Source organism: Cyanistes caeruleus, chromosome 3 (genome assembly GCF_971803275.1).
Source record: "Cyanistes caeruleus chromosome 3, bCyaCae1.hap1.1, whole genome shotgun sequence".
NCBI lineage: Eukaryota > Metazoa > Chordata > Aves > Passeriformes > Paridae > Cyanistes > Cyanistes caeruleus.
Window position 1 is genome coordinate 548301 of NC_141703.1, and position 15158 is coordinate 563458.

General features: G+C 38.7%; 1 long non-coding RNA gene across 6 annotated transcripts; it reads right to left on the reverse strand.

The window, feature by feature from the left end:
* Window positions 1–1199: 1199 nt before the first annotated feature.
* On the reverse strand, window positions 1200–14607 carry LOC147653860 (uncharacterized). Of its 6 annotated transcripts, none has more exons than XR_015284019.1 (4): window positions 14587–14607; window positions 11581–11660; window positions 2953–3076; window positions 1200–2843 (listed from the first exon to the last, which is right to left on the reverse strand). It is a non-coding gene; the product is annotated as an uncharacterized LOC147653860 (long non-coding RNA). The 6 variants fall into 6 exon arrangements; XR_015284017.1 differs by lacking the exon at window positions 14587–14607 and adding an exon at window positions 13354–14340; XR_015284015.1 differs by lacking the exon at window positions 14587–14607 and having other exon boundaries at window positions 1200–2630; window positions 2744–2843; window positions 11581–11800.
* Window positions 14608–15158: the final 551 nt, after the last annotated feature.

The window sequence follows — 15158 nt, forward strand, 5'->3', positions numbered from 1 at the left end:
CATTTGTCTTTCCATGAATCAGACACTATTCTCTTATATTTTTTGGCTTTCCAAATGTAACATATTTCTCTGAGAAGCTGGGTGGATTTTACCTGGCTTTGTTTACTGATACAATAAAGACCTGCTTAAAATTGCCTGTTGTGGGGTGTGTAGTCCATAAGCTGGGACAACAATTTGTAAAGGAAATGGGTCTAAATCCTTTAGTGGATTCCCTTCCACATTTTACAGTATTTTATTGCTTCTCTTCTTTCAAATTCTCAATTTAAAAATAAAAATGAGTATTATATTTTAGATATTCTGTTCAAAGGCTCTGAGCTTTTAACTCAGCATTTTGCTTTTATTTCTGTGCAGAAGTGCCTATTATGTGATACTCTCAATGTTATGAACTACTTTTTCTTTCTCTTAAAAGCAAATCCCTTTTTGGTCCCTTTTAACCTCCCATAATCTCACATCTTTCTTCCTAAACAGATGGAAGTGTTTTTACTGTGTAATGTCTCCCTAGGCAGAGTATTTGATATTAGAGATGGATTTGATAGTTCTTCCCAGTGTGTCAGAACCAGTGTGCCTCCATTTAGCTCTCCTTGTTTCATTAAATCTTCTGGTTGGAATGTGTTTGGTTTTCCGCAGGTTTGAGCTTAGCAAGCAAATTTGTGAGATTACCTGGGGAAACAAAATGCAAATGTGCTGAAATGTTTAAGCAGTAATGGTACATCAGAGGGGGCAAAGCCCCTCCTTCCCTCACAAATCTCTAAGCAAGCTTGTAGATTGATATCAATGAAAAAATTAGGACATCTATAAAGTGAGAACTTCTAAGCAGCTTCAACATGCTGAAACTGAGTGTTCAGATGTCTGGGAACTTCAGTGGATTGTCCCAGAGTATGAAGTGTTTTTCTGCAGCGTCATTATCCAGGATATACCTGTACATGTATATATACATATGTATATCTACAGGTGTACATTCAGTCCTTATGACAGTGCTGTAACAAAGTAGAGACATTTTATTAGTTTTCACTTAGACAAAATTCATAATAGGATCTGGAAACCACACTCAGTCAGAATGGTAACCAAGAGCACGGTGTCAGGGATGGGTTCAGCCTGCTGCATCCGGGTGTCTGTTGGCATCACACTCTGAGGAATGTTCAGAGAGGTTTTCCCAGGTAACTCCAGCCCACTTCTTCACTCTCACAGCAAATCTGTGGGAAAGAAATAAAATGCCCTTCACACTGGGAGCCTGGCAGGTCAGTATGTTTTGATTTGGTGTTGTACTTAACTGTTCCAGCAGACGCCAAGGTGAATCCTAATGCTTTCACCTCTGAATACTGCTTCAAAACAAAACTTATTTTCAAGTTGGAGTTCAGGAAAAACAACCTTAATTGTGGGGGGGACCGTTGTCTTAGTGATGAGTAGCATTTCTGAAATTGCAAGTTTTTGGATGGCAGAAATTACCTTTATTACCTTTCAATCCCTCCTTGGTTTTTAATCTTTGTTTCAGTTACCCTGGAATTAAAGGAAAATTGAAAATGTTAACAGGCTGGATGAGAACAGTGTATGTTTCACTCCTTGCCTGTGTTACATTATTCCTGGATTTCTTTTGGTTCTTCAGCAGATACTGATGGAGGTGTGAAATGTTTCCGAAATTTATGTAGATTACAGGACTAACACAAGGGAGACCCACTACATAATACTCAATAAATTCCTCCTCCTCTTCACTGTTAAGCAGTCTTATTTAATTGGTAAGATATTATGTTCTAGTGTCTAAGAGACTCTGTTCCAAAGATATATTTAATATTACTAAACTGTGTATTATATCATCAAATTGACTTAGTGACTTAAAGCAGAAAATAAATTCCATTAGAGAAGTAATTAACCACTTTCTCATCAGACATTTTAAATTATGTTGTGGCTGATGTTCAGTCTATTTGAGTTTGTGTTTGTTTGGGTTTTTTTTTGCCTTTTTAACAAGACCTAAAATAGACTTACTTCTGGACTTCTAAATGCTTATACAGTTTATTGCTTTTATGAATTTCCAGGAGTCAAGACTCTATCGATCAACAGAAATAATAGGTTTAAAATACTAGTAAATTTTTTCCACTGGAGTCTTGATGAAATGTATTTTTTGTTAATGCACATCTCTAGGTGGCTGAAAGTATCTTCCATTTGAAAGCATGCAGTTATCAGAGAGTGAAGGAACAGCCCAGTTTTACAAAAATGATGTATAGCCTATTTTAGAAATAGATAATATTAGATAACTCATGCTGAGAGTAGGAAGGGACATTGGGAAGTGGAGACTCTTGCGTCTGATGGAGTGAAATTTATCTGCTGGATTTAGTAGAAACTAATAGAAGCAGTAATTCCTCAATCTAAAATCCTCATGACTGCTTTAAAACCCCCATAATATATACATATATACACATTTTCTTTTTCATGTCTATGTTGACTTGGTTTTACAACCTTTTAAATTTTCATTTAGTGTCACTTAAATTTCCATTTTAGACCTTTGGTATTGTAATTTACTGGTGTTGTATTTTTTTTAGCTGGATGTCTCAGAACTCCAGCCAGGTCAGGGATCTGCACAGGTAGACTTTTATAAGGAAGAGTTTTCAGTCTTCAACAGATGAAAGTCTAAAGCACTAGAGAGAGCAGATAAATGAAACCAACAGAGGGAAGGAAGAGTGGGAAGAGAACAAGTAGCAGAAATAGCTGCATATTTTGGCACAATCAAATAGCATTCACTGACACATACTGTATCTGATGACAACAGTGCTGCATGCTCGGTGTAGGTAGGTTGAATCTCTTCAGCCAGTAATACAAAGTTCACATGGCATCTTTTGCTGGACAGCATCCTTCAGTTTTACATTTGGAAAAAATGCTTTGTCCTTGGTGCCAACATAAGTTGCTGATTTCTAAAAAAGCGGTGATTGTGGAATTTTTTAGTACTAGCTTTCAATTTACCTGAAAAATGTCAGCTTGTGTTCAGGAAGGAAAACTGTCTGTTTTCAGCTGAATTTGCAGTTCTGCTTTTAATGTTGTCTTGTCTTGTCACAGGATACCGGATAAATGCCAAAGTTAAAAGTTCCTAAAATAAAAAAATAAGAAAAAGAAAAGATCTGAACCACAGACAAAAAGTTGTTATTGAACAAGCTATTGTTGCAGATAACCAAAGAGCTGCACATTTTGTCTGATGGTAGAATAGTAGATACTTCAGTGTTGAGCCAATGTATTGTAACAATATGCAGTAACACAGTTTAGGAGGTGATTGTGCCCAAGAAAGTCCTCTGGAATTTAGAATGCTGTTTAAATTGAAGAAAGACTCTTTTATAAGGAAGCCCTGCTTATATATAGATGTTAGGTATTTTATATATATATGTATATATAATACACACATATATATTACTGAATATTTAACCAGCCACAGTCATGTCAGAGAAAGCTGGCACTAGACTTGCTCTGGAGGTGTCTTTTACTCCTCTTTCTGCTGACTAAAGAGGGACATCTCTTCCCCTAAGCAAGAATGTCTAGCTTAAGCTACATGTTTAAATTCTAGGTGTCAGGATGCTGGTCAAAGGAATGCCTCCCTCAGATTTTGTAGTTAAAATGTAAGGATATCAGAAATTATTTTCAGCTGAACTCATAAATTGAGTTTGTTTAATGAAGCAAAACGTGTCAAATCCTCAGGCATTCTGTGATTGCTTTATCCATATACTTGACCTAAAGCGAGTAAAGTAATCCAGTGAGTTCTGGTCTATTAGGCTTGCCTTTGAAACCATGAAGAACAGAAACCAGTCTAGGGAGCAGATATTCCTATTTGTAAGTTTTACTTTCAAGAGCAGTTTGTGTTGGGTCTGCAGGTGTTGCAAGGGGCACGCAGCACCCCAGGGATGCTGGTCTAGCCTTACCCTGGCTGTCACTCTTGCCTAGGGACTCGGTAGGATTGTACATGTTTTCCAGGCTCAGTTCTTCATGTTACGCCAGGTTGTTCTGGAACTTGTCTTTAGCCTGCCTCCCTTGAGCCCTATTAAATTAAAGTCCTTTTGTTTCCTCCCATTTTCATAGGTGTCCATGTCTCACATCCTGTATGTAAAAGAAAATAATTTGCCTTCTTGGTCTGAACCTTTGTATTAATCTTCTTTGCAATCTGGTATGAATTATTGCTCCTTCTTGGTGTTTAACATGTTGATTTATTTTTAGGTTGTTGGCTGATCCACAATCTCTTTAATATCTCCTCATCTTGCCAACAGCTGCACTCTAGATCTGAAGTCATACTTTGCTTTATTCTCTCCTGGAGCCTGCAGGGTATTCTCAGACCCCTAAAGCAAGCAGCTCACCAGCAAGAATTGCTCAATCTGCTTGGTTCATCCTATTCTGAAAATGACATAATGAAGGCATTAATTTTTTCATGGTCCAGTTAAAAAGTATCAAGGATGGGGAATTCCTCCTCATTGTTTACATACTGGTATTAAATGAGGCTAATTTTCATTTTCTCACACACCAATTTCCATAAACAAGCAGCTGTGCTGTCTTAACATATAAGAGTGATTCTTTCATATCCTGCCATGATATAAGGACAATTTCAGAAGTTATTAGTTTGTTGTGATTTTTTTTCTTGTGAAGACTGTATATTCTGACATGTTCCTCACCTTCCCTGAATCATTATGAATTTAAAAGCTTTTTTAGCAGTGGACTAATACATGTCACTGTCTGTTATGCATCCCCTATTTATTCAGTTAGAATTTTAAAAGCTGCTGTAATGAGAAGATGCCTTTTCAGTTTTGTATTTACTAGGCCTGATTTCTGAAGTGTAGGATGCCAGAATTAATTCATAATTTTTTAATCTATTGCTACTCATTATTACTGCATATAATTTCTCCTTATGGTTTCTTTTAATAATTCAGTGAAAACACTGTCAGCAGTGGATGCTTTATTATTTCTGATCATTCTAGAGTGTCATTGAAGCTGCATTTCCTGTAGATAATTAATTGGAAAACAGCTATTTGTTCCTGCCCTCTAGAAATTTCAGCATTGAAGAACTCATTAAAGTACTAGGTTGAGCTTTGTAGGGATATATTTTTTAAAACTTAGTTTTCCCCCCATTCTTTACCAATCTTCCTTTCAGTTGGTGTAATTGTCTTCATATATTTGTATCTTATGTATTTCCTGACAGTATTTTTTATTCCATTACTCTTCACTTTTTCCAACAGATAATGAAAATTCTGGATTTTGTGTGTTACTTCATACTGCTTTATCACTGATTGTATTTCAACACTTTCATGGTATTTTTCATGTTGCCATGTTCCTCATTTTCAAAGCTGCTCTTTGCGACTGCCTGGAACTCCTGTACACTGTTTTCCTCTGAAATTCCTATTGCCTGTTGTTTGGGCTCTTGTTGCAAAGGATGGCAGGCATGAAATCTGCCTCTCTGTTCTCCTTCAAGATTCTGGGCAGCACATTTGTATCCTAAGTGAATAATTAATTACTGTCCGCTTTTTCTGGATATTTGTTCATGCTGGTGAATTTTTTTTATCAGAGATTATTTTTTTTCACAAGGGTAACCTCAGATACTAAAATGAGTTCCTTGTATTTTGCTCTAATGCATCATGAGGAACCTTACTTCCTCATTTCCACAAAGCTATATCTTTTTCAATGAAGTCACTTGGAGTGATTCCTGTGATGTTTCTTGGGCATGTTCACTACACTGATTCAAAATTTCTGGAACACATTATAATGTACAGAGAGTATTCATCCCTTGTTTCTTCCCTGTAAACATATTGATGTCTTCCCAACTTAATGGGTAGCATAATATCCTTCACTATAGAGTTTATCCCTCGAGTCATTCCTGCCTGAGAAGGGGCTAAACTTGCTGATTTTGAGAGCCTAAATTCTCTGACATATAATACATGCTGCATCCAAACTCTGGAGGGATCAAAACACTGATATGAAAGTGCCATCTCATCCTTTTTGAGGTCTGCTTAAACATATCTTGTTTTGGTTTCTTAAACATTTCTTGTTTTGGTTTTTATATCAGAATTGTGGAACAGTCTGGGTTGAAAGGGACTTCAAGGATCATTTATTTCCAGTCCCCCATTTGTGGGCAGGGCCATCTCCACCAGACCAGATTGCTCGGAACCCCATCCAACCTGGCCTTGAACATTTCCAGGGATGGGGCATCCACAACCTCTCTGGGCAGCCTGTGCCTCACGACCCCCACAGTAAAAAAATTTTTCCTGTTATCTAAACTAAACTCTCTTTTAGTCTGAAGCCATTCCCCCCTGTCCTATGTAATTTCAGGGCTTTCAGAAGTTCATAAACTTTTAGTTAGGATCCATACAAAAATGTGACAATTCCATTAGAAATGTATCCAGAGAAGTAAAAGGGAAGTAAATCCCCATTTCTGTGGCTGTTTGTTCACACATGGATCCTCATGCCTGTGCTGAGATTCATGGAGGTCATTGAGATTCTGGGGGGATTGAACAGCAACAGTCTCAAGCTCCAGAGACTTCCCTGATTCAGATGTTCAGAGAAAAATTATCTATGTGTGCATTTCTTGTTCATTTGAGTTAGAAAACTAAGTACAAAGCCAATTCTTGCTAATTCAGATTCAAATCAAGCAATGCAAACTCGGTTGAATGAATTTTCCATATAATTAGCTTTATCTGTGAGGCTATGGTGTAACTCAACTTTTTTGTTGTACTTAACACTAAAATGTATCTGATTGATACTCGGGAGTAGTTATGGGGTTTCAAAATGAATAGACATAACCTAATTTTACAGAAATCATTCTATATTAATTCTGGCTTGTGCAAGATGGAGAATGGTGATGTTAATTAAAATGTATCAATGTCAAGCAGTATTTCTGTTTCATTTTATGGAAATAACTTCCTCAAATACATTGGTAACTGAGATGTAAGCAAGGGAACAGCTGATTTTCAGACTCTTTGCTTTTCTGAAAGGGTCATAAACCTCACTGAGAGGTGAGCTTTGTTCAAGCCCTTGAACTAAGCCAGTGAACAACATCCAGCTCAGGCATCACTGAGAGCTGCAGGCTTGTAACATTACTGGTAGAAAATGTAGTGGCTGAGTGGCAGTGCCATTTTCTGACTGGCTGAGGTACACACACACCCTGCTGGGTGATGATTGTTGACTTCAGAGGGATACCTGCATGCTTCAGGTGGGACACAGACCTGCTGCACATGAGAAACCCAGAATAATTTAACAGTGCATATTCAGAGCCTTGCATTGCTTGCAGCCTGGTTTGGTCAACAGGCTCTGGACAAATATGACATCATTGTTTTTGATGATAGCCAGGAGTCAAAAATGCTTTTCTCAGTGGCTTGATGACATGATAGATAGTGAGAAGGCAAATCTGAGAAAGGAAGTGTATCTGAAAATCTGATTTTTTTATTCCCAGCTGTTATCAGTTGCTGTAAGAAGATACTGCTTCTCCTAATGACTCTTGCCTAATTATTAGGTATTGTAAACAACAAAATATTGATAACAGCACCTTTTTTTTGGTGAACTTGTCATAGAAGCAGAAATAGTGCTTGCCCAAAAATAGTTTGCCAGCAACATGAATCAGGTTAAGAAAAGAGCCATAGGTTAACAAATGACCTCTTTCCACAGCAATGATTTCATGCTGATGCACTGACAATAGGGTAACAGTACTCATCACTTACTGGAGCATGAGATACAAGGTGGATCAGAAACAAGAAGCACCTCTGACCTTGTTTCTCTGCCATGAGGGGAAGGAAAGCCTGGCTCTCTAGGCTGGTCAGAATTGATCACAAAATCAGGATGCTCAGCAACAGCCTCAGGTTGGAAAGGCCTCAGTGCCTCAGCCTACAAACTCCTGTGTAATAACATTTCAGCACAGAGTTCACTTGGCTCATAGCTGTTTCCAGTCAGGTCCTGAGGATGTCCAAGAATTGAGGGTGGCTCCCTTTTCCAGGACATGACTGTCCTGTCCTGTCCTGTCTAACAGAGCTAATTCCTTCTACCTGAAGTCTCTGCTCTGGATCTGCTCACAGATCCATCCACCTCCACATCATCATGGAGTGATTTGGGTTGGAATGAACCTTTGGAGACCATCAATCCAACCCCCCTGACCTAGAGCAGGTTCACAGAGTTGTATCCTTGCAGGTTTTTAATACCTCCAGAGAAGGAGAGTCCCCAGCTTTTCTGGACAGCCTGTTCCAGTTCTGTTGTCTTCAAAACAACAGAGCTTCTCCTCATATTCAGATGGAGCTTTCTGTGTTTCAGTCTGTGTGCCTCACCTCTTTTCCTGCCACGGGGCACTACTGAAAAGAATCTGGCCCCATCCCCTTGAAAGGTGAGGTTTGGGCGTGTGACCCCAGGCTGTGGATCCAGCAGAGTGTGTTGGGAGTGAGCTGTCCAAATCCTCCTTGGCCACGCTGATCTCACACAGCTTTCCTGCTGCAAAGGAGACAGCAAGTTCAGCCACCTGCTGCTCTGGGATGTGCTTCACCCGGGCACATCTTTTGTGAGCACCTCTGCAGCCTGTCCCTGCTCTGGGAGAAAGGTTCAGGTGCTTCCTGCACTCTGAGGTCTGCCCTGCAGCCTCTCTCCTCAGCAGCTCTCCGTGGGCAGAGGCACCCAGGTTGCAATGATTCAAATCCTGCCATGGCTGGTACAAACCTGCCATGGAGAAAGAGTGCAGGAGGCACATCATACTGGGTTTGAAGCTGTGAGCGTTGGGTAAACTCGGACTCTGGAAACCCAGCTCATCAGTTTGAGGTGTTATTCCAACACAAGAGCCATCCTGCAGGTGTAAGGAAGCGCTGGGATTTATTCAGGTCCTGTGGAAGCAGGGGAAAGTGATTTGTCTCAGCAGCTTCTGTCAGCCTGAAGAGGACATGGACAATTTCTGCTTTAGGAATCTGTCCCCAGTGTTCCTTGAGTCTCCAGAGATACACTAAGAAGAGGTAACTACCAACTATTCTGCTCTTTTAATTTTTTTTTTTTGAAAATTATTTTTAAATTACTATTTTTATTTTTTTTTAAAATTCAGAGCAAAGTTAATTACATCCCAGTGTATAAAACACAACTACTGCTGGGAAAAAAAATCCAGCCATGAATCTGCTCTTGAGGAAAACAAGAGAGACATTTCTCACCTGCATATCAAGATTTATAGTGTCCCCAGAAGCCACTTCATCCTAAAGTAGAGAGCACAAGCTAAGGAACAGATATGTGAAGCCACAGTTCCCTTTCACTTGGAGGGACATCCAGTTCTACTGGGATCAAGTTTTTGTGAAGAAAAGAAGCCTGATGAAGTCACAAAGTAAGTCCTTGGGGGGATCTCGGTCAGACTGCTTTAATTTAAAGGTCTCAGTTGCAAATGAACAACAGCAGCAGCTCTTAAAGCAAAGAGATGGTAAATTACAGCAAAGAGGCTCCGTAAGCAGAAAACACTCCAGCAGCACAAAGAACCATCCCGGAGCTGCTGTGTCACACTCTGGGCAGCAGAGAGCAGTGGCAGAACGAGCAAGGATCCTGCCTGGATGCCTGGAGGTACCAGCACATCTCCTTCAATGCGCTGGTTCAGCTGTGTCCCTTCTGCATCTCACTGTGCCAGCAGGGCTGTGCAAAGGTCCTGCCTCTGCATCATTCCGCCAGAGCTCAAATTCTCATAAAGAAAGCTACACAATGACAAAAAGTTACATTTTCTGCACCAAATCTGAAGCATCCCTTTAACAGTGGAGGGGCCTTTTTATGACATAGACCACACTCACTTTTTGTGATGTAGGTTGTCTTTGGGTGATTGATTTCACGGTGTTATGAATTTGAAGCCAGATTTTGATTCTGTACTTTGATGGTTTACCCAGGATATTTAATTTAAGAGGATATTGAATTTAAAAGGTACCATCTGTTCCTCAATGGTTAAACCTGCTCAGAAGTATAAAACTTTGAGAATGTCAGTATAAAAATATGCCATATGTTTTGAAACACAGCTGATGACACTGTGTGCTTGTTATTTTCAGTTCTTAGGTGCTGGACACCCTGAGTCACTTCTAAATCATCATTCCATTGAGAAAGAATATCCCAGCAGAGAGCTGACTGTTCCCCTTGATGCATATAGAGAGAATTTAACCTAAATTTGGTCAATTAATTTCCTTCTTTCATTTTGCGCATGTGTTAGTTCTTCCATTCTCTGGAGATGCAGTCTGCATTTCTACTAATCTCCATTATCACATTATCACAATATGGGCAATGTCTGTTGAAAGATATGCTGTTTCTTCCTTTGAGAGCTTTAGTGTTCATTCCCAACTGGGAAAGCATAGCACCCTCACATAATCTGTAACTGACTGTGCATCACATTCTTTTATTTTTGTTTCTCAATTATAAATTGCATTGTTTATAGGAATAAAAGACTTGTCTAGTGAGTCAAATGTATTTATTGCCCTTACAAGGAAAATGTTCTCACTAAAATGAATATACATGTATAAAAATACAGCAGAACAGTGTAACATATGTAAAGTATGTTTGTACTCGTGGCCCTTTTAATCTAGGAAAATGTTTTTTCATGCTAAGATTTGTCTGGTTTCACGTGTGTGTGTGTGTGTCTATATGGCAGAGCCCTGAAATAGCATTGCAAGCCACTCATTTGTAAGTGCAGCAGGTCTGCTGCTGGCACAGAAAGCTGCTCCACAGAAGGGCTTTGGGAATCACTGCCTGCTCCTGCAAATTCACATTGTCAGTCCAGCAGTGAAAGACAGCTGTGCATGGCAGAGACTGCTACCAGGGCAGGCAGGCAGCGTCTGGCCCTCTGCTCAACAACCCACCCTTAAAGCATATTAAGTTGGAAACCAGAAATGTTATTTCTTGTACTGTGCTCTAAGTAAAACCTCAGGTGGTCACATCATAACTTGTGGTAAGCAAATGATGTCTGAAAAAAAGGTGAATATTACTTTGAGATGTGCTCACAGAATTAAGATTATAGTTATACAGTTCTACATTTACCATTACATTAACAGTGACAGGGACAGAATTAATCAGAAGATTATAAGCTGAGAACCAAACAAATCCATGTGCTTTGAGTGAGTTATTTCAGGGGTTTTTTTTTGTTTTTTTGCATGTGCCATTGCATTTTTAAGTGGAGATATAACCCAAGCTGCTGGAAATTATTCTGATCTTCAGTAACCAGCATTTATCCAGAATAGCTACTGGGGTTAATATCGATGAAAATCACTATTTGGCTTGTGAACCTGGCATGACATTTTCATCTGAGACATTTGACTTTGCTTTCAGTAATTGCTTATTTTGAACCTGAGAGGCAGCTTGGTAAATATATAAAAATTAAGGCCTGTGTCCTTGATAGCTTTTGTTGGGTAAAATTATAGAAATGATCTGTTGTCAGCTGAAATGTTTAAAGCAGTGCATTCAATACTGGTATTCTGGTATTGGCTACTGGTACAGGTATTCCAGAAATGCCTTCTGCAGAGCTGACCCTGCCTTCAGGCAGAGATATGGGCTTGGTGATGAAATCGATTTCAGACCCTTTAGTCATAATCCATTGCCTTCCTGTCTCCCTTGCAAAGGCAGAAATGTGCACTTGCTGCTGCCTCTTACCTGGAGTACAGGTGTTGTTCAAGGAGTTCTGATCTGACCTTCTGCTCTCACAGCAATGGAAAAATCACAGCTAGAGATCCCTATAGAAGAAATAAAAATGTTCCTGATGACTGCTGTGGGCTGGCCTCCAGTAATAAAAGCTTCCTATCACTTGAGTCCCAAATTGGTATTTTTAAGTTTTGAGTAATGTGATCTCAGTATTAATCCTGTGATCTGAAAACTATTCCCTTTTCAGGTACCACAGGTTGGACACCCAGAAAATTACTGAATAATTTTACACAGGAGGTAAATTCATACATCTTGAAAGGGATGCTCTTTTGAAAACCAATTTAGAGCTAACATGAAGAAAAATTGAGTTTGTGTTTTGATGAACTTTGAAGCTGTTGTTGCCCTGATGTGTGCTGTGGATGAGGCTAATGATACATGGATTTAATGTAATGTGTCTGAAATTTTTGGTTTTGCATTAGGTGGAAGACTTGTGTATGTAAGATGGTCATGTATGGTCTTACTACAATTTAAAATCCAGTGTGTTTTCAGTTGTTGACTGAAAGCAAACTTTGTTTCTATTCTAGGATTTAAAAAAACATAAAAGTGAACTGGCAGAGGAGAAACTTTGAGACAACAGTGAATTAAAGTGTGTGTGTCCAAATGTAAACATATATGTCACTTCAATAATAATTACTAGTACAGTAACATTTGTAACACTGTACACAAAACATGATTTAATTTTTTTTTTTTACTGTCTGACAAAAGGTAAAGAAAACATCATAGTTGCTCATGTGTGCATAAAAAAATATCTATGTGCAAAATGAACCCATTCTATTTTCAGCAAGTGATTCAGAATGTCAGCTGAGTCAGCACAGCCTGAAAGAATATGATTAGTATACATTAATACACATATCACTATATGTAACCTATAGACCAGATCGTGCTCCTAATGGACTAAACTCTTCCAGAATACCTTACAGAATACCAAGTTTAAATGCATTGTTCCAAAAGCTAGTCAGAGGGCAGGACAGTGACCTAAATGCACCTTGTGTGATATTTAAATTTCTTGCTGGCCATTATTGGCTAGTCTAAAACACTTTGTGGCAAGTAAGAAAGGCATTAATGTAGCAGAGGGATTCAGGAGAGGACAAACATCATAAATATGTAGCTATTTTTTAAATATTATCCTGATAAGCTTTTGAATTTAGTCCAATAACCCTGTTAATAAAAACTGTAGCTTGCAGCGATTTAGAATAAAGCAACATGAAAAATCAAATTGCATCAATTAAAAGCCTGTAGTAAACACAATAAGCTACTGTAGTTAATGTATTTTTGAGGAAAGTGACTTGATTCAACATATGTAAAATGAAATGGTGAGGAAAGTTTCATTTTGGATGCTCTTTTCAAAGTTTCAAGTGTGATCAGAGCTAGTTGTTTAGATGATTGCTGAGAGATAGTAGAGGTCTGTCCTCTGTTGTTCTGAGGGATGTTTTGTGTAATGGATTTGTCCAAGTACATAGGAAATGGTAATTACAGGATGAGGAAGAGGCAAAGAGGAAGGGACCAGGAGAACCAGATTGTGCCAGTAGCACGAGGAAACATAAAAACCTGGTGACTGCATAGCATGGCTGGTGCAACTTCATGCTCTGCTCCATCAGGGCTAAAATATGTTGGTAATTAAAATCTTTGTTCCTAGAAAACTGCATAAGGATTCTTTTTTGCACCATTTTCTTTTTTAAAAGAAATTCTGAGGAAGATAACTGAAAATGCACAATAAAAGCTCACATTTAGGGAAAAATGCTTCCATTGATTCCATTTCATGATTCCTCTGAGGGAACTCTAATAGTATGACATAAATGACATGCAGAGTCTGGTACAGCCTCATAAACTTTACTCCCATCACACTCATCACCTGTACTGTAAGGTTCTTTTTCCCAGCTTCCACTCAGCAAAGAGGAAAAGCTCCTTTTAAAAATAAAAAATAAAAATAAAATAAAAATCAGGGAATCTAGGTAAACACTGGGGAGTTTACCCCTGCAGACCTGCTCATAATGACCAGTTGTGACTAAGAAAATTTCCTCCACTCCATCTGCAGAGCAGCCCTTAAACCTCTGTCTGTCCAGTTATCTATCATACCCCTCTTCTTTTAATCTGTTTTTGGCTTCTTACTTTCCCTGAAATGGGTTCCTAGGATTCTGGTAGCATTCAGAGTAATGATGTGGTAAACTTTTGGCACCTCTACATTGTGGAGCCCTGGGACAGGTCTGCAAACTTCACTGTGTATTTATCCATTAATTATACTGAGATCTATCACTCCTATCAAAAGAAACAGGATGAGGAGCCTGTTAACCAAACAAAAGCACAGTATCAAACAAAACAGCTCTCTGAGAAAAAAAAACATTTGGCAAGCCAAAGGAAAGCATGGAATTCATAACAAACAGAGCACACGTTTCTCAGCAGTAAATTAGCCTAAGCATAGTCTATTCACATTCCACTTTATGTTATTGTAGCTGTGCAAACTATTATGCAGAAAAAGACAGTGCAATCTTGCTGCAGACTGAACCAAATCAAGCTTTTACTTCAGCTGCTTGGGTAAAAAAGGTTGCTAGATTTTCCCAGTGAATTTTCAGAATTTATTTCTATGAGGTGGATTTTTGTTTGTTTGCTTTTTTTATTTTTTGATTTTTATTTATTTTATTGTTTTTACTGATTAATGTCAGTACTGGTATTGGACATGGCGGTTTATTGTCACAGAAAAATACCTTGAGCACATTGTAGTCCAGAGGCCAAAGTGATGGATCAGAGTTTAGGAGTCTTGGGATATTTTAAACCATATATCTGCTGTTTGGCTTCTGTCTCTCCTGTTTTCTCCACTGTGCCTGGTTTTGCTAATTCAGGAGAGTGAGGACTGACTTCTGCAAGGTTCATGTACAAGGTAGCTTCTACATGGCCATGCTCATCTTGGTTGTGCCCTTAGTGCAATAAAATAAACAGCAGTTGATTGTACAGTTCATTCACCAGTGAACTGAAGTAGAGGATTCCTGCTAATGCTGTTTTTTCTAGTTTTTATCCTGTTGTAAAACCTGGCACACCATCCTTCTGGCTCCTTAGATGCTCAGAGTATTGTAAGTCTGACGAGGACTATATGAAGTCCAAGTCAAAACTTTGACTTGCAGATTCTTGGACCATCTTGCTTTCTGTTGTTTAAAAGTTTGTCATTCAAATGGCCTATGAAATACAAAATGGAGATATGTGAATGTATCTTCACCTTAAAAATAAACCCACAGGGAAGAAAAATAAGGAGATCAGACAGGAGAACATGATTTTACAATTTGTGACTTGAGACAAAGAGCCCACAGACCTTAGCCAGTGTAGTAACTGAGTAAAAATTTCAAGAAAATACTCAGATATTGTGTCCTTTCATGCCACACCTCTGTAAAAATCACCATTAGTGCAGTAATCATAAAAATGAATGCAGTGTTGCCATTGTTTAGCAGACTTTACTTTCTGCAAGAACTAGGCAATAGCACAAATTTCATCTGAGGTACACAGTGAATACAAACATTTCCATTAAATCTAAAGATCAGCTA